General features: G+C 40.0%; 2 pseudogenes; one reads left to right on the top strand and one right to left on the bottom strand.

The window, feature by feature from the left end:
• Positions 1-12,221: 12,221 nt before the first annotated feature.
• LOC114635895 lies at positions 12,222-13,726 on the top strand (annotated as a pseudogene).
• Positions 13,727-15,399: 1,673 nt separating this feature from the next.
• LOC114635896 lies at positions 15,400-18,042 on the bottom strand (annotated as a pseudogene).
• Between the last annotated feature and the right edge of the window lie 2,953 nt (positions 18,043-20,995).

Genomic DNA, 20,995 nt, shown 5'->3' on the forward strand with positions numbered 1-20,995 from the left:
CTGTAGACCAGGGTAGACTCAATCCCACAGAGATCTGCATGCCTCTGCCTTCCTGGTGCTGTGATTAAAGGCATGTTCTACCACCGTCCTGTTAAATCATAATTAATTTAGTCATTAATACTCTCATTTTATTCATTTTATTCCAGGTATGGTTTGGCTTGATGTACAGTTGACAAGGAACTCCCTATTTAGACAAGGATGGCCAGTAACAGAGCACTCCAGCTGCTTTTGCCCCCTGGGTGCTGGGATTAAAAGCATATTTTACCATCAATCAACTTAATCATAATTAGTTTAGTCACTTATACAAGCATTTTATTCCACTTATGGTCTGGCTTGATAGACTGATGGACTGTGAACTCCTTATTTAGACCATGAAAACCACTAACACAGCAATCCAGCTACTTCTGCCTTTGCTCCTGGGTGTTGGATGACAAGTGTGGGTCTGTAGCTGCCTGTTCGGGTCAGTCAGCAGGGTCTCCAGCGCAGGAGTGAGGATGCATGCTTCCAATACCCACTGTGTCCTTCACTGTGTCCAACGTTGAGGCACTGCTTTGTAGCCGCCCGTTCTGCTGCTCCGGTCCGCCGGTCAGGGCCTAGCAAGAGAGAGAGTGGGGACGGAGATGTGACGAATGGAGACAAGACAGGGAGTCTGATCAAGTCTCTCAAGTCTCCTTTATTGGAAGGAAATCCTGGGTATTTATACCCTTTACCACGTGCCTTGCCCTCGTGGACAAGCACAGCTGAAGGCACTACGTCATGTGCCTTGCAGCGTGGATATCACGTGCACCTAGCTAGCAGTGAGGAGACCACGTGCGCCTTGCAGCTGGCGGCACTAAACAGCAAAACAAGATATGTGAGAAAAACAAGATGTTTATCAGAGTGTGATCACCTGTTTCGGGCTGTTGAAAACAAGTCTCTTGTCAGGGTATATGGCCTGAGATGGCTGCAAAGATGATAGCCGCTTTCGGCTAGGAGTCGGCTCCCAACATGGGTCATCATGTTTTTTGTTTGTTTGTTTGTTTGTTTGTTTGTTTTGTTTTTAATCTTTATTAAATTATTTTATTTATTTACTTTCCAAAAGTTGCCCCCTGTAGCTGCCTGAGCTGCTTCACATTCAGAGGCCACTTTGTAATGGCCCATTCTGTTGCTCTGGTCTGTGGGTCAGGGCCTAGCAAGAGAGAGAGAGTGGGGACAAAGAAGCGAAGAATGGAGACAAGAAAGAGTCTGATCAAGTCTCTTCCTGTCTCGTTTATTGAAAGGAAATCCTGGGTATTTATACCCTTTACCATGTACCTTGCCCTCGTGGAGAAGCACAGCTGAAGGCACTACTTCATGTGTCTTGCAGCGTGGATATTACGTGCACATAGCTAGCACTGAGGAGACCACATGTGCCTAGCAGCATGGAGACCCCATGCGCCTAGCTGCAGGCGGCACTAAACAGCAAAACAAGATATGTGGGAAAAACAAGATGTTTATCAGAGTGTGTTGAGCTGTTGCGGGCTGTTGAAAACAAGTCTCTTGTAAGGGTATATGGCTCAAGATGGCTGCAAAGAATATAGCCGCTTTTGGCTAGGTGTTGGCTCCCAACAGCCCCCCTTCCCAGTACTCTTTCCCAAGTTCTTCACCACATCATCCCTTCACCTCTGAGAGGGTGCTCCACAACCCAACCCCCCTTCCATCAACCCCTACCACACCCTACCAGTATTTCTCTTTCCTGGGGCATCACACTTCTCCATAATTAAGTGCATCTACATCCAGAGAGTCCAGACAAGGTGGTTCTCTGCTACACATATGCCCGGAGCCACAAGCCAGCCCCTGTATGATCCTTGGATTTTGACTTAGTCTCTGGAACCTCTCAGGGGTCTTGGTTAGTTGACACTGTTGTTCTTCCTATGGGGTTGCAATCCCCTTCTTCCCCTTCAGTCCTTCCTCTAACTCTTTCATATTGATCTCCAACCTCAATCCAATGATTGACTGTAAGGATCTTAATTTGTTTCAGTCACTTGCTGGCATATCCTTTCTGAGGTCAGCCATACTAAGCTCCTGTATGCAAGCACAAAATACCATCAGTAATATCAGGGTTTAGTGACTGAGCATGGGATGGTTCCTAAATTGAGCCATCCACTATCTGGCCTTTCTTTCTGTCTCTGTTCCATTTTTGTCCCTGTATTTCCTCTAGATCAGAACAATTCTGGGTTAAAATTTTTGAGATGGGTGACTCTATCCCTTAAATTATGGCCATGCTTACCTACTAGAGGAGATCTCTTCCAGTTCCATCTCCACACTGCAGAGCATTTCTGCAAATGTCAGCTCCATTGAGTGATAGTAGCCTCCCCAGTACTGCATATTTCACTTCATTCTTCTGGCCTTCTGTTTGGCCCTTCTGTTCTGGCATTTTTCTGGACAGTCCTTTTGTTCCTCCCTATAATTGATCCTGCCCCTTCTATTGACCTCCTCCTTCCTCTCTCCCAACCAATTTCCTCCCTCCCTCTGCCTTCCATTATTATTTCGTCTCACTTCAAAGTGGGTTTCAGGTATCCATACCTAGAACTTTTTTCTATTTAAGCTTTCTTAAATAGTCTGTCTCTCTTTTCTCTCTGTTACTCTCTATCTCTGCCTCTGTCTCTCATTGTCCCTATTTGTCTCTCTCCTGACTCCCCTCTCTCCCTTTCCCTCCTTTTTTTCTTCCATTTTGTTTCTCTCTCTCTCTTTCTCTCTCTCTCTCTCATCTATCTTTATTTCATTTGATTTGATTTCTGTACCAGCTTTGCCTTTAATGAAATCATTTCAGGAGATGAGTTCAAAACCTTTTAGGGACTGTGTGGATAATTCTGACTTTTCCAGCAGAGCTCCTCTTCCACTAGACCAGTGTACTTTTCCTAGCTTCCACATGTCAGCACATAGCCATCTACAACTCCAATTATAGGAACTCTATCACTGTCTTCTGCATATTGAGGATAGTGCATGCTAACACATAAGCAGGGAAAATATATATACCTAAAATAATACAATAACAACTTAATCTGTTTTTTGCAGATATTAATGTGCTGTATGCCTTAAATACTGCTTTTTTTTGAGGTACAGCTTTCAAAGACAAAGCTGGTACAGAGATCAAATCAAATCAAATCAAAGATAGACTAGAGCGAGCCAGAGAGAGAGTGTGTGAGAGAAAGAGAGGGTGAAAAAGGGGGAGACAGGGGGGAAGACAGAGAGACAGGGAGGTACAATGAGAGACAGAGAGATAGAGAGTGACAGAGTGAAAAGAGAGACAGAGAAAGAGACAGAAAGTGACAGAAAAAGAAAGAGACAGACAGTGATCTCAATGACTTAAAATCCTGTATGCTCCCTGTACAGTTGAAGGACAGCCTCGGCTACACAAAGACAACTTAACAGAAAATTAACAGGATAATGGGGTGGAAGAGGAGATGGGAGGGCATAATTTGTGGGGTATAGACAGAGATAGGAGACATGGCAAGATGACAATGAGAATGGATAGAAATCCACAGATGACTGTGATGGATACTTGTCAGTATCTCCAGAATCATACAGAATGGAGATAAGGCAGTTTCCCAGTAATCAGTAAGGTTGACTTTTCCTGTTACTCTCACCATTAGAGAGATTGAACCTTAAGAGGCCCCATCGTTAACATGGCAGGAACCCCAGTGGAGAAATAGGGACATAACCCCCCTACAAAAGTTCATCCTGTGTACAAAATTTATCCTGTGTACAAGAAATGCCAGGACTGTGGATGGAACAGAGACTAAGGGATTAGGTATATAACAACAAGACCAACATGAGACCATTCCCATGGAGAAATGCCAGTCCCTGACATTATTGATGATGCTCTGTTATGATTTCAGAGAGGAGTCTAGAATGTCTATCCTTTGAGAGGCTCCAGCCAGAAGCTGATTCAGAAACCCACATACAAAGAGTGGATGGAGCTTGGAGACACTTATGAAAGTATAGGGGTTTGCAGGCTTTGAAGAGAATAGGAACTACATAGGAAGACACAGACTGTCAAATAACATGGACACTTGGGTTTCTCAGAGACTGAACCAGCAACCAAAGAACATACGGGAACAAGACCTAGGGCTCACCCAACCTATATAGCTTTAATGCAGCTTGATTACATATAGGTTCCAAACACATGGAAAAGCAATATATCCAGAAGACTTTTGCCTGTATGTGGGAAATATTCTTCTAGCTGCTCTGCCTTGTTGTACCACAGTGAGGGAAGGAGCACCTACTCTCACAGACTTGATGTGTCAGGGTCTGGGGATACCCGATAAAGGCACATCCACTAAGAGCAGAAGAGGAGGGGAGTAGAGGAAGAGTTGTGGGAGGGGGTGAATGGGAGTGTGTCATTGGCTAGATATGTTAGTAAGAAAAAAATCAATCAATCAAAGAAACAAACAAATACGAGACTGAAGGCTTCAGATTGTCAATTTGATGCTCTCTTGGTGCTTACAGACTTGTGCTCTCTATAGAATTTTCTTAGTTGTCACTTTATCAATCTATATTCACTTTGAATTAAAAGTTTTGTAAGGTATATTAAAGTAGATCAGGACATGAGGTTTTAGCCCACTATACACAAGCAGGGCAGGGCAGCCTCAGGTCTCTGGAGGCAGAGGCTGAAAATTTAGTATTTCATGGCACTTGCCTACATATGAACTTCTGGGTATCCAGAGCTAAGTGAGGTTGGCTGCTTCAAAATAACCACACAAAGAAAGAAAGCAAGCATGCACAGAAACAACCACATAAAAAGACATTAAGATGAAATGGACACTGTCAAGCCAAGTGAGAAGGGGTGTCCTGATGGGCATAAATGACTTACCTGTTTTGGACACTGCTTTCAGAATCTCCAACCTCAGCAAAGTCAGCCAGTCACACCAGACTCCAAGGTTCAGACTGTCTTGTGCACCCTTTTGAGTTCTTATATACTCCTTCCCCCTCTTACCTGCCCTACGTAACCACAACTTCTCAATCCACCCATTCAATCATTTTTTTTCCTAGCTAGAATGAATAAGATATCCATGAAGAAATGTATACTTTCTCAGATTACGGTCACAATCCAAGCCCAGTCAGGATACTTCTCAACTCTATGCTCTCTGATGTGTTTTGTTCTCCTACATTCACAGGGAGAGAGAGAACTGGGTGGGGAAAAAAGGACAGGAAGGGGAAAGGCAGAATATGACCAGGTATTTGTTGAGGAGAAAAGGACTGAAGCCCTAGGTGCCAGCAGAAAACTGGAAACAGGAAACCTCAGAAGGCAGGGGGGCCCTTTAGAATGTACTGAATACCTGGAAGGTGAGAGACTCTCAAGACTCAAAGGGAGGGACCTTGGAAGAAGTACCCTACATTGGAGAGGGGAACTTGTATAATACACCTCCATAGGAGGCACAGGACATTAAGTGGAGGGATGGGGTTGCCTTCCCACAGTCAAAAGCTCTGACACCGAATTATTCCTGTCTGAAGGTACTTAGGGACAAAAATGGAGAAAAGCATGAGAGAAAGAAGGTCCAGTGACAGGCCCAATTTGGGACTTAGCTCAAGGGGAGGGCCAGGGTCCAGACACTATTACTGATACTGTGATGTGCTTGTAGACAGGAGCCTAGCATGGCTGTACTCTGAGAGGCCCAAGAAGCAGCTGAACTAGCACCCAACCAATGGTCAGAAAGCAGGAAGACCTGTGGTTGAATTAGGAATAATCTGGAAGAAGCAGAAGTGGAGGGTGGCCCAGTGGGAAGACCAGCAGTCTCAACTGACTTGGTTCCCCAATTACTCTCAGACTATGAGCCACTAACTATGCAGGATACACCAGTTATTATGAGATCCTTAATACACATACAGGAGAGGACTGCTGGTCTGGCCTCAGTTAGAGAAGAAACACCTAACCATCAAGAAAGTCCTTGAAGTTGTGAGCCTTTAAATTCAAGACAAACCTATACATGAGAACAATATGGTGGACATGTCTTTCATTTCAGCACTTGAAGATAGAGGCCTGTCAATCTTTGATTTCAGGCCAGCTGTGTCTACATAGTGAATTCCAGTTCCACAGAGTTAAACACTTCTCAAAATAGCAAAATTTGCTCAGGAAAATTTAAAATTATCTCTGTACAGTGCCCAACAACCTGTATATTCCTATTTCAATTTCCTAAGCTCATGGGTGGCAGTGTTTCATGTATCACTGAAGGTATTGGTTTACTCACATATCAGACCAATTATTCAGCCCCAGTATTTGAACATAAATTGAGTAAACTGTTTTTCTAAAATAAAGTCACTCCAAGGCTGAAAGATACCATATTATATCAGACTACTTAACATAAACCGGCATGGATTGACCTCCAAAATACCTGAGTTAAGATATAGCAAGCCCAGCATGTTGACACATGTTCTTAATCCAAGTATACAGGACATAGAGGCAGGAGAATCAGGAGTTCAAGACCTGTCTGGACTGCGAATTGAGTCCATACATTAGAAGAAAAATAAAACCAAAATAATGAGATGAATCAAGGACATGAAACTAGTGTTAGACAAAGGAAGAATAAGGCCTTTTGGCAAATGCCAGCATATCTGGAGACTGAAGCATCAGGATCATAGGGACATATGAAAAAATCCTTTTAGAAACTAAGTACCATGGAGAGTAATTAAATAGAAATTTTTAAAGAAGAAGTTTATAGAAGGAATGATGATGCATCCACTTAGTCACTAATGTGTGAGGCAGAAGCATGTGGATCTGTGAGTTAGATGACAGCAAAGCTTATCTAGGGAGTTTTAGGATGGTCAATGCCATGTGGCAAGAAAGTGGATGGATTTATTAGATCAGCTTACAGGCTATGGTACCGTTAATCCAACAATGGTTGACTACCAACTAAAACTCCAAGAGTCAGTGCATGCAGCTAGATGTCTCAAGTGCTCTTCAGTATATGCTGGAATCCCAAAGAAAGGCTTCTAATGCTAGTAAACAAAAGGACTTTTAAGAAAGAGCAAAATGCAGAAAGTAGGCAAAAATAAGTTGGAGGGCAAGAAACCTATGCCCGGGTTGAGTTACCATGGGATGACAGTGAGCTCCCAGTTCACCCCATTAGTTTGTTTCCTCAAATGACATAATTGTAGACTGATGAGTGTCTCCATCAATGTGGGATTGTGTGAGTGCACAGTTGTCAGCTACAGTTATTTGGTGACAGGGAGAAATCCAGAGCTGCCCCTAGGACCACAAGCGTACACAGGACAGAGTAATAAGACCTATATGATCATACTGAGGTTGTACCTGGTGTGTGTCCATTCTGTAAATATACCACAATTTCTAATTCCATTCTTCCATTGAGGGAGTTCTGAGTGGTTTCCAGCTTCTGGCTATTTTAAATAAGGCTTGCTATGAACATAGTAGAGCATGTGCCCTTGTAGTAAGGTGGAACATCTTTGAGTATATGCCCAGAAGGTATATAGCTGGGTCTTCAGGTAGAATTATTCTCAGTTTTCTGAGGAACCACCAAATTGATTTCCAAGGTGTTTGTACCAGTTTACAATCCCACAAGTAATGGAAGAATGTGCCTTTTTCTCAACATTCTCCCCAGTATCTGTTGTCACCTGAATTTTTGATCTTAGCCATCCTAATTTGTATAAAGTGGAATCCCTGAGTCATTTTTATTTGCATTTCTCTAATGACTAACAACTTTGACCATTTGCTTAGGTGCTTCTAGGCCATTCCAGGTTCCTTAGATGAGAGTTATCTGTCTAGCTATGTATCACATTTTTAATTGGTTTATTTGCTTTGCTAGAGTCTATCTTCTTGAGTTCTTTGTATGTTTTGGATGTTTGACCTCTATTAAATGTAAGGTTAGTAAAGATCTTTCCCCAACCAGTTGGGTGCTGTTTTGTCCTATTCATGGTGTCCTTTGCCTTATAGAAGTATTACTGTTTCATGAGGTCCCATTGTCAGTTGTTGACCTTAGAGACTAACCCGTTGGTGTACAGTTCAGAAAACCTTCCCCTGTGCAAATGTGTTCAAGGCTATTTCCCACTTTCTGACCTATTAGTTTCAAAGTATCTTGTTTTATGTGGAAGTCCTTGATCCACTTGGATGTGAGCTTTGTATAAAGAGATAGAAATGGATCAATTTACATTTGGCTCCTGGCAGACTTCAGGTTAGACCAGCAACATTTGTAGAAGATGCTTTCATTTTTCCACTGTAAGTTTTTGGCTTCTTTGTCAAAGATCAAATGTCCACAGGTATGTTTGTATATTTTTGGGTCTTTGGTTCTACTCCATTCATCAACTAGTGTGTCTCTTTATCAATACCATGTTGTTTTTATCCACTATTGATCATTAGTAGACCTTGAGGTGAGGGATAGTGATTCTCAAAAAAGTCTTTTTTTTATGATTCAGGATTGTTTTGCAGTGCTGGGTTATTTTTGTTATTCTATGTGAAGTCGAGAAATGCTCTTCCACTATCTGCAAAGAATTGGACTTTTCCGGGGGATTGCATTTGGTAAAATAACCATTTCACTATAGTAATCCTACAATTCCATGAGCATCATAGAGCTTTTCCCCCTCTGAGATCATCTTCAATTTATTTTTTCAGGGACTTGGCATTAATCTCATACAGATCTTTCATGTACTTGGTTGCAGTTTCACCAAGATATTTTACATTATTTGACTATTGTGAAGGGTGTTATTTCCCTAATGTCATTTTCAGCCATTTTATCCTGTTTATAAAGGAAGGCTACTGGTTTGTTTGAATTAATTTTATATCTACCCCCATTGTTGAAGCTGTTTTTCAGTGTGGGATTTCTCTGGCAGAATTTTGGCGGTCATTTATGTTTACTATCATATCATCCACAAATAGTAATACCTAGAATTCCTCCTTTACAATTTGTATCCCAGTGACTTCATTTTGTTGTCTATTTACTCTAGCTACAATTTCCAGTATTTTATTTTAAAAAAAAATAGAAAGAAGTTACCCATATCTTGTCCCTGATTTTCATGAGATTGTTTCAAGTTTCACTCAGTTTAATTTCATATTGGCTGCTGATTTGATCTCTATTGTCTTTATTAGGTCCAGGTATGTGCCTTCAATTCCTGATCTCTCCAAGACTTTTAACATGAAGCTGTGTTGTATATTATCATAGGATTTTTCAGCATCTAATGTGATGATCAAATGAATTTTCTCTTTGAGTTCTTATATAAGGGATTACATTGATGGGTTTCAGTATATTGAACCATACCCTGCATCCCTGGGATGAAACCTATCTGATCATTGTGTATGATCCTTTGGGTATGTTCTTGGATTTGGATTGTCAGAATTTTATTGAGTATTTTTGCATCAACATTCATAAGAAAATTGGTCTAAAATCCTCGTTCTTTGTTGGGTCTTTGTGTGGCTTAGGTATCAGTGTAAATGTGACTTCATGAAATGAATTAGGTAGTGTTTCTTCTGCTTTTATTTCGTGGAATTGTGTGAGGTCTGCTAGCATTAGGTCTTCTTTGAAAGTGTGATAGAATTTTGCACTAAAACCATCTTTCCCTGTGCTTCATTTTATTTGTAGAATTTTAATGAGTACTACTATTTCCTTAGGGTTTATGGGTCTGTTTAGATAGTTTACTTGAGTCTGATTTAACTTTGTTATGCAGTATCTAGAAAATTGTCCACTTCATCTCCTAACTTAGAGATGTGTTTGTGCATAAGTGAGAAAACTACTTAATGCTGCAAAATGAAGTCTTAGCATTGTGGCAGAGCTACCAGGAGGCACAGGAAGGTAAGTGGAGATTCTCTATGACTATGAACAAAGTTAATTTTAAATATTTAGGGAAAGGCCATAATGACACCCACCATTTCACATGTAAACTTTATTATTCTAGTTTTAGTTTGGCTTTTTTATTTGTTTGTTTCTTGTTGTGTGTTACTGTTGAGTTTAATGTTGGTGTTGTTCTTGTTGTTGTTGTTGTTGTTGTTGTTGGGATTTGGGGTTAATTTTTGTTTTGTTTTGAAACAGGATCTCTATGTGTAGCATCTATTGTTCTCTGAATTGTAGAAGAGGTTGATCTTGAACTCAGAGATCCAACTGTCTCTGCCTCCTCAGAGCTGGCCTATGAAACTATTTCTGAATGCAGATTTAATTGAAAAGTACTAACATTCCTTCTTTTTGTTTCCATTATATGAACGAGTGTCTGCCTGCTTGTATTTAACATTCGTGTACTATGTGGTTGGATGAAGCACATAGAAGCTAGCAAAAGGCAATAGATTCTCTGGTACTGAAGACAGATTTTTGTTTTAGTTAAAAAAAAAATAAAACCTAAGCACTCTTCTTAGTTTTGGGATTTGGTACATGAGATCATTCCATGGAACTACCATGGAGGTCAGGTGTATATTTTATGGAATCAGCACCCTCCTTTTAGAGACTAAAGTCAGGTACTGATGCTGATGCAGGCATCAACTTTATTTGCTGAGCCATTGCAAAGTAACTCATTATCATACATGTAAATAGCATACATGTATTGGAGTGTCTGCGTTACCTCACTCACTATCATGTTTTCTATTTGAATCTGTTTTTTTGCAAAATTCCTGATATACTTGATTCATAATCTCTAAATAGTAGTCCATTGTGTAGATGTACTACATTTTCTGTATCCATTTTTCAGTTGAGGGTCATATAGTTTGCTTCCAACTCATATTAGAAATTAACCTGCTATGAACATTGTTAAGGAAGTGTCATTTTGGCATATGGGAACATCGTTTGGGAATGTGCTAAGAAGTGATGTATCTGCATCTTCCAGTAGTATAAATCTTCCAATTTTAAAACAAAAAATAATTGATTTATATCGTCATTAGTTCTTAACCCAGTGATCTCTCAAAATGTAGAGAAGCCTCAAGCATACATTCTATTCTTGTTCAGTACACCAGACAACAATTTGGCTTCTTCCTGTGGACTGTTTTCATTCTTTCTTTAGATTACTCTTTCACAGTTCTGATAACTACATCTAGGTCTTTCAATGGGCTAAGCAACAGCTCTTCTGAAAGGTCTGGTAGTGCACACTTTTAATCTCCATACACATCTTACATGTGAGTCTTATGTCTTGGAGGCAAGCCTTGTCACCATAATGTCACCATAATGAGTTCCAGGCAGACACAGACACAGACTAACTGAGATACAGAGTACAGAGCTAGACAGACAGACAGACACACACACACACACGCACACACACACACACAGACACACACAGAGAAAGAGAGAGAGACAGAGAGAGACAGAGAGAGACAGAGATTGAGAGAGGTAGAGAGAAAGACACAGAGAGAAGACAGAGAGTAAGAGACAGACAAGTAATGATAACAAAAGTGAGGGAGAGAGAGCAAGAAGAAAACATGGCTGTGGAGCTTTTGTCTCCTGAGACATAAAAGATGACAGAGACTGGAAGGAGATATCGGTATATGTCCTTCCATTTCTCAAGAGTAAAATTATTTCCTACATTCTGAATGTACTAAAAGTTATCTTTTCTCATTGAGGACCTGGCTAGACTCCATAAAATCTTCAAGCATAGCACATTTAATCATTGAGATGGAACCACATTCATCAAGCACAAGCTCACATAATTCCCCAGCATCTGTCCTGAAGACTATACACTCCATCTCCAGCTTATCTACCTTTAGATTTTTGTATTTTGCACAAGTGATCCCAATGGGATTATCGAATGTATGGAGAAATTTTATGTTTGCTTTGATGTATTAACTTTCATTTTTAAATATATATTTCAGTTTGCCCCTAATTAAGTGTGTGAGATTTTGTGTTACAGCATGTGCAAGTGACAAAAGTGCTCCCAGAGACTAGAGGAAAATGTCCTTCACCTGGAATTGGAGATAGAGTTGGATGTGGGTACTGGGAATCAAACACTGCTCCTCAGGAAAAGCAGCAAGCTTTGTTTGCCTCTGAACCACATCTCCAAATGATTCCATATCACATTTTGGATAGAGTGTCATGAATCATAAGATTATAAAATCTCCACTAGGAAAGAACATGTTGGTCTGTATTTACTCTGAAAGATCTAGGAGGAGGAAGGGGCAGAGACAAGGGGACACATGATTGTTGGGCCAGGGTAAGCACAGTACACAAGTATGATGTCAGAAAACTAACTCAGTAAAAGAATAAAACAAACATGATCTTATTCAGAACTGATTTATTGCAATCTATGACAAATTATAATGCAAATGGTCAAATCAGTACAAGATGGCGGAAGGGGACGAGGTAGAGCGAAGACAGCCGCAGCAGGGGCTGAGATGCCAGCGACAGACTAGCGACTCGAGCATCAGGGTTCACCACGTCTCATCCACAACCTCCCTAGGAATCTCAGAGCTGGATTGGTGGAAACAATGAACCACTGACTGGCTTTACATGGCCAGGAGGTTGCGAAAGAGAAACAACAGGCATACAAGTTTGGAATGAAGTGTTTGTGATTGACAGACCTAATGGAACAAAAGTGGCTGTGCTGCTAATGGATACCCAGGGGTGACTTTGATAGCCAGTCAACCATTAAAGACTGTGCAACAGTGTTTGCACTGAGCGCTTGACGAGCTCTGTCCAGGTATATAATTTGTCTCATAATATTCAAGAAGATGATCTTCAACACCTACAATTATTTACAGAGTATGGAAGACTTGCAATGGAAGAGATGTACCAGAAGCCATTTCAGACGCTAATGTTTTTTATTCGAGATTGGAGTTATCTTTATGAACATTCATATGGCTTGGAAGGTGGGAAGCAGTTCCTTGAAAAGAGACTGCAGGTAAAACAGAACCAGCATGAAGAGCTACAGAATGTCAGGAAACACATTCATAATTGTTTCTCAAATCTCGGTTGCTTCCTTTTATCACATCCTGGGCTTAAAGTTGCCACAAACCCTAGTTTTGATGGACGACTGAACAATATTGATGAAGATATTAAACGAGAGCTTCGAAATCTGTTTCCATTGCTGCTTGCTCCTGAAAATCTTGTTGAGAAAGAGATAAGTGGATCTAAAGTCACTTGTAGGGACCTTGTAGAGTATTTTAAAGCATACATTAAAATATATCAAGGAGAGGAACTACCACATCCAAAGTCTATGCTTCAGGCAACAGCTGAGGCTAATAACCTTGCAGCAGTAGCAGGAGCGAGATGTCTATTGTAAAAGTATGATGCAGGTATGCGGTGGTGATAAGCCATACATTGCACTTTCAGATTTGGAACGAAAACACTTGGATCTCAAGGAAGTGGGGCTCAAACAGTTTCGTTCTGTGAAAAAGAAAATGGGTGGAGATGAATTCTGCCGCCGTTATCAGGACCAGCTTAAAGCTGAAACTGAAGAAACCTGTGCAAATTTTATAAAGCATAACGATGGCAAAAATAACTTCTATACTGCTCGTACCCCTGCCACACTGTTTGCAGTCATGTTTGCTATGTACATCGTCTCAGGACTGACGGGCTTCATCGGCCTAAACTCTATAGCTGTCTTATGCAACCTTGTCATGGGGCTATCACTGACGTCCCTCTGTACGTGGGCATATGTTAAGTACTCTGGGGAGTTCAGAGAAATCGGAACAATGATTGATCAGATTGCTGAAACACTATGGGAACAAGTATTGAAGCCCCTGGGTGATAATTTGATGGAGGAAAACATAAGGCAGTCTGTAACAAACTCTATCAAAGCAGGCCTGACTGACCAGGTGTCTCATCATGGCCGATTAAAGACAAACTGACAGTTATCTCCTCATGGACTCCACTCTCCTTTGTTCATGCTTGCTGTACAATGAGAACTCAGATAAAATAAACCAAAGTTTACAATCAACTGTAGAAGTAGTTTAGTCTAATTGGCTTCACAGATGGCTGCCACAGAGTGTGAGCATTGTGTGTTGGTTTCGGCCTTCTCTCGATGTCTCCTTAGATGGGCGATCAGCTGAGGAGCACTGGTTTATCATGTACACTGGGCCAGGTTTAATTCTTTTCTTTCTTTTTAGCGAATTTAATGATAGTGAAATTTGTCTTATGTAAAAGGATATTTCAGCGAAATATTTTAAGAAATCTATTTAGAGTCTCTTTAATATAGCGTCCCATTGAAATTTTAATTTTTAGAGAATTTCTGAATCACTGTATCAAGAATCAGATCGGAATGACAATGAAGCCTTTATTGAGCCACTACATTAAAAGTGTATATTGCTGTACTGCCTTCAAGGCCAGTATTACATAAATGCATGTATCAAAAACTTCACAGAAATCATATGACATCTCTTGTAGCTGAGAAAGTAATTCTAAGGTGTACATTTGTCTTGCCTTTTTAAATTTGTAAACCTGCCCTGAAAGGAGATGCATTATCTGGGAAACTGAACTGTTTTTTTTTTTTTTGTTTGTTTCTTTGCATTTTAGCCTTCATGTACATAAAATATGCCATTAATTTTATTGGGGGAGAAATTCAATACAAAAATGTTGCCTACAGGTATGAGTTAAAAGTGTCTGTACAGTGTGTAGCTTTTATTTTCTAAAAATTACAGGTAAGGCACGTATATGAATTATAAATATATAAATACAATTTTGTATTAAAAGTTTTGTAGCTTATGGCAAAATCTGGTTCTGTGGTAGGCTAATAAGTACAGACCTGTGAAAGGAATGTTTGTGGCTCGTGTCAGTGTGTGAATGCATAGACAACATGAAGTTTTGATATATTTGTGATATTTATCTTCCTTGAGCACTGCAATCTCACCCCCAAGAGAATTCAATGGGAATGTTTTATTGTGACTTGTCCTCTGTTGCATTTTAAAGTTATTTCCTGTAATTTATTTTCAGTACATAATTAAAAATTTGTTGTATATATAAAAAATAATGAAAATGGTGGTGTGAAATGATAATGTAAGGCTGCAGGACCACCTCATGACAGAGACACAGCTGAAAAGTCATAGCAGTCTAATACAAAAATACCCCTAGATTCAGTCACACTTATACTTCATAAAAATATATGTCCACACAAAGCAGAATAGTATGTAATCAGACAGCCAAAAGGTGGATGTCATCCAGAGGCAGAATGACATAGAGTCCTCCTGTTAAAGTCCCATTATGGTCTTTATAATGTCCTCTCTATCTCATGTGCTTCCTTAAGGGTCCCTCATACAATAAAAACGCTGGGATGGAAGACCTATAATTTTGGAATACTGTTGGTAACCAATGGTGGGTCTCTACTGTAGATATTAGGCTGAAAATAAGATCAAGGTCCTCCATGTCAATGCAACTACTTTAAATTAGAAGAGTATGATTGCAATTCAAATGAAATGAAATAATTACTTTTCCAAAGTTCATCAAGAAATGCTTTAATACACATGGCCTATGCCCCTAATCAATCACTTGAGTCCTGCCTTTCATTTATCAGAGCCCAGCAATGAAGTCACTTTGTATATTCCCAACAAGAACATAACCTGCCCTCCAAATCATAGATAAAGGATTTCCGACAACCTAAACATCTCTTACTTACAAAGTAGACCTGTTTTGGCTGCCTTATACCCTTGAGTGAGTCCATAAGCTCAGAACAAAGTTTTACAAATCTGTCTGGAATAACGTCACCAATGTCATCATAGACCTCATCAGGGGCAGGGTACTTCTTCAGGGTCAGCTGTGTTAGCTTGGCAGTATGCTGCAGCAGCTTCTTCAGACTGCCCAAGGACAAGACATTCTTCACAAAATTGACTTCAGTGAGCTGGGAACACTGCCTCAGTGCAGGCAGGAGGGCACTGATTTGCATGTCCATGATCATACAGCCCTTCAATTTTAATGTATGCAGAGTAGCTGTCAGTCTTTGTAGCAGGCTTCCTAGAAAAGCATCATTTAAATGGATGAAGGTGACACCACTCAGGTCCAGGTGTTTCAGCTTCTGGATGCTTGGACACTGGGACAGATACTTCATATCTGAATTTGACAGCATGCAGTGAGTGATAGCTAGGGTCTCCAAATGGACTCCCCAAGCAACGAGACAGAGAGAGAGAGAGAGAGAGAGAGAGAGAGAGAGAGAGAGAGAGAAGACTTTACAACATTGAAGTTCAATAGTTCCAGAGAAAAGGCTATGAAATCAAGGTTGCAGAGTCTCCTTTGCCCAACCAAGGTCATACTCTGACCATTATTAATGTCAAGGACATGCTGCTCTCTGATTAAGAGCTAACAACTAATATCATGTTCTTCTAGGTAGGACATAAGCTATCATTGTGTCTGCTAGTGACTCAGCTGCACAGATCCCTCTGAACTGGCAATCAGAAAACATATGTAAGGACAGATGATGTAAGCAGCCGAACCCAGAAGGATCAACTGGGAACCAATCAGAACCATCCCCAGTTCTGCTAACATTTATCTCAATGTGCTCCAGCTTACACACATAGCCTCCATTCTGTTCATAGGGTTTCCTCTAGACCACAGTCATTCACTCATTTCCCATCTACTCAGATCTTCCTGAACTCTAATTTCCTTTGAACCATTGGAAGTCAGAAGGAATGGAAGCTGTTCATATAGTTTTGGGGACACAGTTGACATGAGAGGACATGTGGTGTAAGATCTCAAATATTCTTTAGATCTATTTTCCTGTCATCTGGGTTTCTCCTGAAACCCTTTCTAAATCATGAACACACACATGACAGTCTGCCATTACTAAGGTGAGAAATTAGGTTGCAACAACAGTGTAAATTGCTATATCAATTATACTAAGCCCACATCTATATAAATTTAACACTAGCTGACAAACCACTATATAAACTCATGTTGAACATAAAACAAAACAACAACAAAATATTTTCCTCACCCCAGAGAAAAGCTCTCTATCCTTTCTTACCTGAACACTTGGTCCAGGTGACCATTCAGGAAGTAGACATCATTCAAATAGAGATGCTGAAGCTTATTCAGTTTGGAGAACTGGGAAAAGGTCTCTGTAAAACAGCAGGCTTCCATCTCTTGGTCCTGAGGCAAATACACAGGTACATAGATTTTCTTGAAAATGAGTTTCTGGAGGGTTTTAATATGCCTCAGACCAGAGGCTAGCAATGCAAGTGTGTGAATGTCCCAGCATGTGTTTATTTCCAATTTCTGGATAGAGCCCGTATCAAAAACCTCCAAAATATCCAGTGGATCATAGGCAGGAAAGGCTCCAAACTCTAACTTCTGACAGATCACCTGTATTGCATCTTTCCTCTGCTTGCCTCACTGATAAAAATATTTTAGATATTTGGAGGGAAGGTGGGACATGAGGAAATGGTTCATCAATACAGTCAAGGACTGTTTCCCACCTAGGATGGATTATTTTTCCCACTGCCTGGTTGTTGCCAATTACATCTGGAGACCAGACTATATGCTGTCTTCCAGCCCAAACATTCCAGAAGTCATGGTGGACATCTCGTAAATCAAGCACTTGTAGTTTCAACTTCCTATGGGTAAAGAAGATGGACATTCATATGACAGGAGATACAATGTGTAATCGGTATAACCCATAATTCAACTTCCCTTAAATCAATTCCTTGAAAACAGACAGCTTCCATTTCTAGTGACTGGGGAAAAGGCAAGGACAGACTCATTACATATTGACTATTGCTCTTCTAAGCTCTCCTCCATACACCACTGTCTTGTTTCTTCATTTCCATTCTTGAAGATACTGACTCCTACAATCAAAACACTGTGATTCACCTTGAACCACTTTATGAGTACTGACTTCACTTCCATCCATACAAACTTCACCCCACAACCTGTGCTACCATGGTCTTAGTTACCTGGTTTGATCCTTTTGTGCCAACAGCAAATCAAGGCCATCAAGCAGAGCTTTCAAGGTCTCCAGGTCAGGAGACTCCATCAAGGCTCCCGCAGGAAGGCATGGGAAGGGCCAGGCTGCCACCATCTGCCTCAGGATGTTAAGTTGTTGACTGGCAAATGCACCTTTGAAGAGTGCTGGGAAGAGTTCCTTGGGCAGGTCCTCCAGAGTAGAGATGGCCAAGGCTTCATCTTTCAGCAGGCTTCTTCTTGCCAGCTGCTGGAGTGTTGGTGGGTCTGTGAAACTCATCATGACTTTCAGGTATGCTGATGCTAAGGAAATATCCAAAGAAAGAAAATATTCCATTCAAAACTCTTTGAGCAAGCCTTTCACACCCCACTCCCACTAATTACATAAACCAGGCAGAGTTCCAATCCCTGGCCTTGTGACAATGCAAACCCTGTAATGCTGACTATGGCATATCTGTTTTTCTCATTGCCACAGTACCTTCATGGTCCTCCTGCAAATATGTAAGCACCCATTTAAATACATCTTCCCTGATATTCTTCAAAACCCGATACAATGTTCCCTGTGCGTCCTACACTATGCTGTAACAGGAGACTCATACATGAATCTATCACTTTTGTGGGAAACAGTTATGATTTTACTATAATCTATGGAACAATATATTAATAATATAGATAATAAAGTGGATACTCTTGCATTTGACGCATAGATGTTCAGAACTGAGATTCATGTTGGTTGACTTTTCCTTTGAAGAGTATGAAATGTCCTTACTTATCCTTTTTGATAGTGTTAAGTTGAAAGTTGATTTTATTCGATATTAGAATGGCTACTTCAGCTTGTTTCTTAGGACCATTTGCTTGAAAAATTGTTTTCCAGCATTTTTCTTTAAGATAGTATCTGTCTTTTTCACTGAGGTGGGCTTCCTGTATGCAGCAAAAACGCTGGGTCCTGTTTACATATCCAATCTGTTAGTCTGTTGGAAGCTGACTCCTAGCAAAAAGCAGCTATCATCTTTCTTGTTTTGCTGTTTAATGACACCAGCTGCAAGGCACACATGGTAAAGTACCTTCAGCTATGTTCCTCTGCTTGTCCAAGGCAACAAGGTACGTGGTAAAGTGAATAAATACCCAGGATTTCCTTTCAATCAATGGGACTTGATCACACACCCTGTCTTGTCTCCATTCTTCGAGTCTCTTGTCCATCCATCCCCACTCTCTCCCTTCCTAGACCCTGGTGACTGATCGGAGGACCTGAGCAGCAGCTCAGGCAGGGACATTACTCTATGTCTTTTTGTTGGGGAATTGAGTCCATTGATGGTAAGAGCTATTAAGGAAAGGGGAGTATTGCTTCCTGTTATTTTTGTTATTAGCACTGGCAGTGTTTCTGTGGATATATTCTTTTGGATTTGTTGGAAGACTATTCCTTTCTTGCTCTTTATAGGGTATGTATAATTTCCCTCCTTGTATTGGAGTTTCCTCTCTATTATCCTTTGTAGTGCTGGGTTTGTGGAAAGATATTTTGTAAATTTGATTTTGTCATGGAATATCTTGGTTTCTCCATCTGCAGTAATTGAGAGTTTTGCTAGGTTTAGTAGCCTGAGCTGGCATTTGTCTTCCCTAAGGTTTTGTATGACATCTGTCCAGGATCTTCTGGCTTTTATAGTATCTGGTGAGAAGTTTGGTGTAATTCTGATAGGTCTGCCTTTATATGTTACTTTGCTTTTTACCCTTACTCTTTTTAATATCCTTTTTTTTGTTTTGTGCATTTGGTGTTTTGGTTATTAAGTGATGGGAGGGATTTCTTTTCTGGTCTAGTCTATTTGAAGTTCTGTAGGCTTCTTGTATGTTTATGGGCATCTTGTTCTTCAGGTTAGGGAAATTTCATTCTCTAATTTTGTTGAAGATATTTATTGGCCCTTTAAGTTGTTAATCTTGACTCTCTTCTATACCTATTATCCTTATGTTTGACCTTCTCATTGTGTTGTGGATTTCCTGGATGTTTTGGGTTAGGAACTTTCCCCACTTTGCATTTTCTTTGACAGTTATGTCAATATTTTCTATGGTATCTTCTGCACCTGAGATTCTTTCTTCTATCTCTTGTATTCTGTTGGTGATGCTTGTGTCTATGACTCCTGATTTCTTTCCTAGATTTTCTATCTCAAGGGTAGTCTCTCTTTGTGATTTCTTTATTGTTTCTAATTCAATTTTTATGTCCTGGATGGTTTTATTCAATAATGACAAAAACAATGGAAAGCTCACATTCATGTGGAAATAGAACAACAATCTACTCAATGATAACCTGGACAGGTAAGAAATATAGATACAAATTAAAGACTTTTTAGAATTTAATGAAAATGAAGACAAATCATACCAAAACTTATAGAACACAAGGAAAGCAGTGCTAAGAGAAAAAAATCATGGCTCTAAGTGCTTACAAAAAGAAACTGGAGAGAGCATACACTAACAGCTTGATAATATACCTGAAAGCTCTAGGATAAAAAGAAGCAAACACACCAAAGAGGAGCAGACAGCAGGAAAAAATCAAACTCAGGGCTCAAATCAACCAAGTAGAAACATGAAGAACTATACAAAGAATCAATAAAACCAGGAGCAGGTTCTTTGAGAAAATCAACAAGTCAAATAAACCCTTAGCCAGACTAATCAGAAGGCAGAGTGATAGTATCCAAATTAATAAAATCATAACTGAAAAGGGTGATATAACAAGAGAAACAGAGAAAATTTAAAAAATCATCAGATCCTACTACAAAAAACTGGAAAATCTGGATGAAATAGACAATTTTCTAGACAAATAGCAGGTACTAAAGTTAAACCAGGCCCAGTTAAACTATCTAAACAGTCCAATAACCCCAAAAGAAATAGAAGCAGTCTTTAAAAATCTCCCCAACAAAAAAAGTCCAGGACCAGATGGTTTTAGTGCAGAGTTTTATCAGACCTTCAAAGAAGACCTAATACCAATTCTCTATAAACTGTTCCACAAAAGAGAAACAGAAGGAACACTACCCAAATCATTCTACAAAGCCACAAATACACTTATACCGAAACCACACAAAGATCCAAAAAAGAAGGAGAACTTCTGATCAATCTCCCTTATGAATATTAATCCAAAAATACTCAATAAGATTCTCGCACAGCAAATCCAAGAACACATCAAAACAATTATCCATTATAATCAAGTAGGCTTTATCCAACGAATGCAGGAATGGTTCAGTGTATGG

The sequence above is a fragment of the Grammomys surdaster genome, unplaced genomic scaffold (assembly GCF_004785775.1).
Source record: "Grammomys surdaster isolate TR1022 unplaced genomic scaffold, NIH_TR_1.0 119485, whole genome shotgun sequence".
Classification (NCBI taxonomy): Eukaryota; Metazoa; Chordata; class Mammalia; order Rodentia; family Muridae; genus Grammomys; species Grammomys surdaster.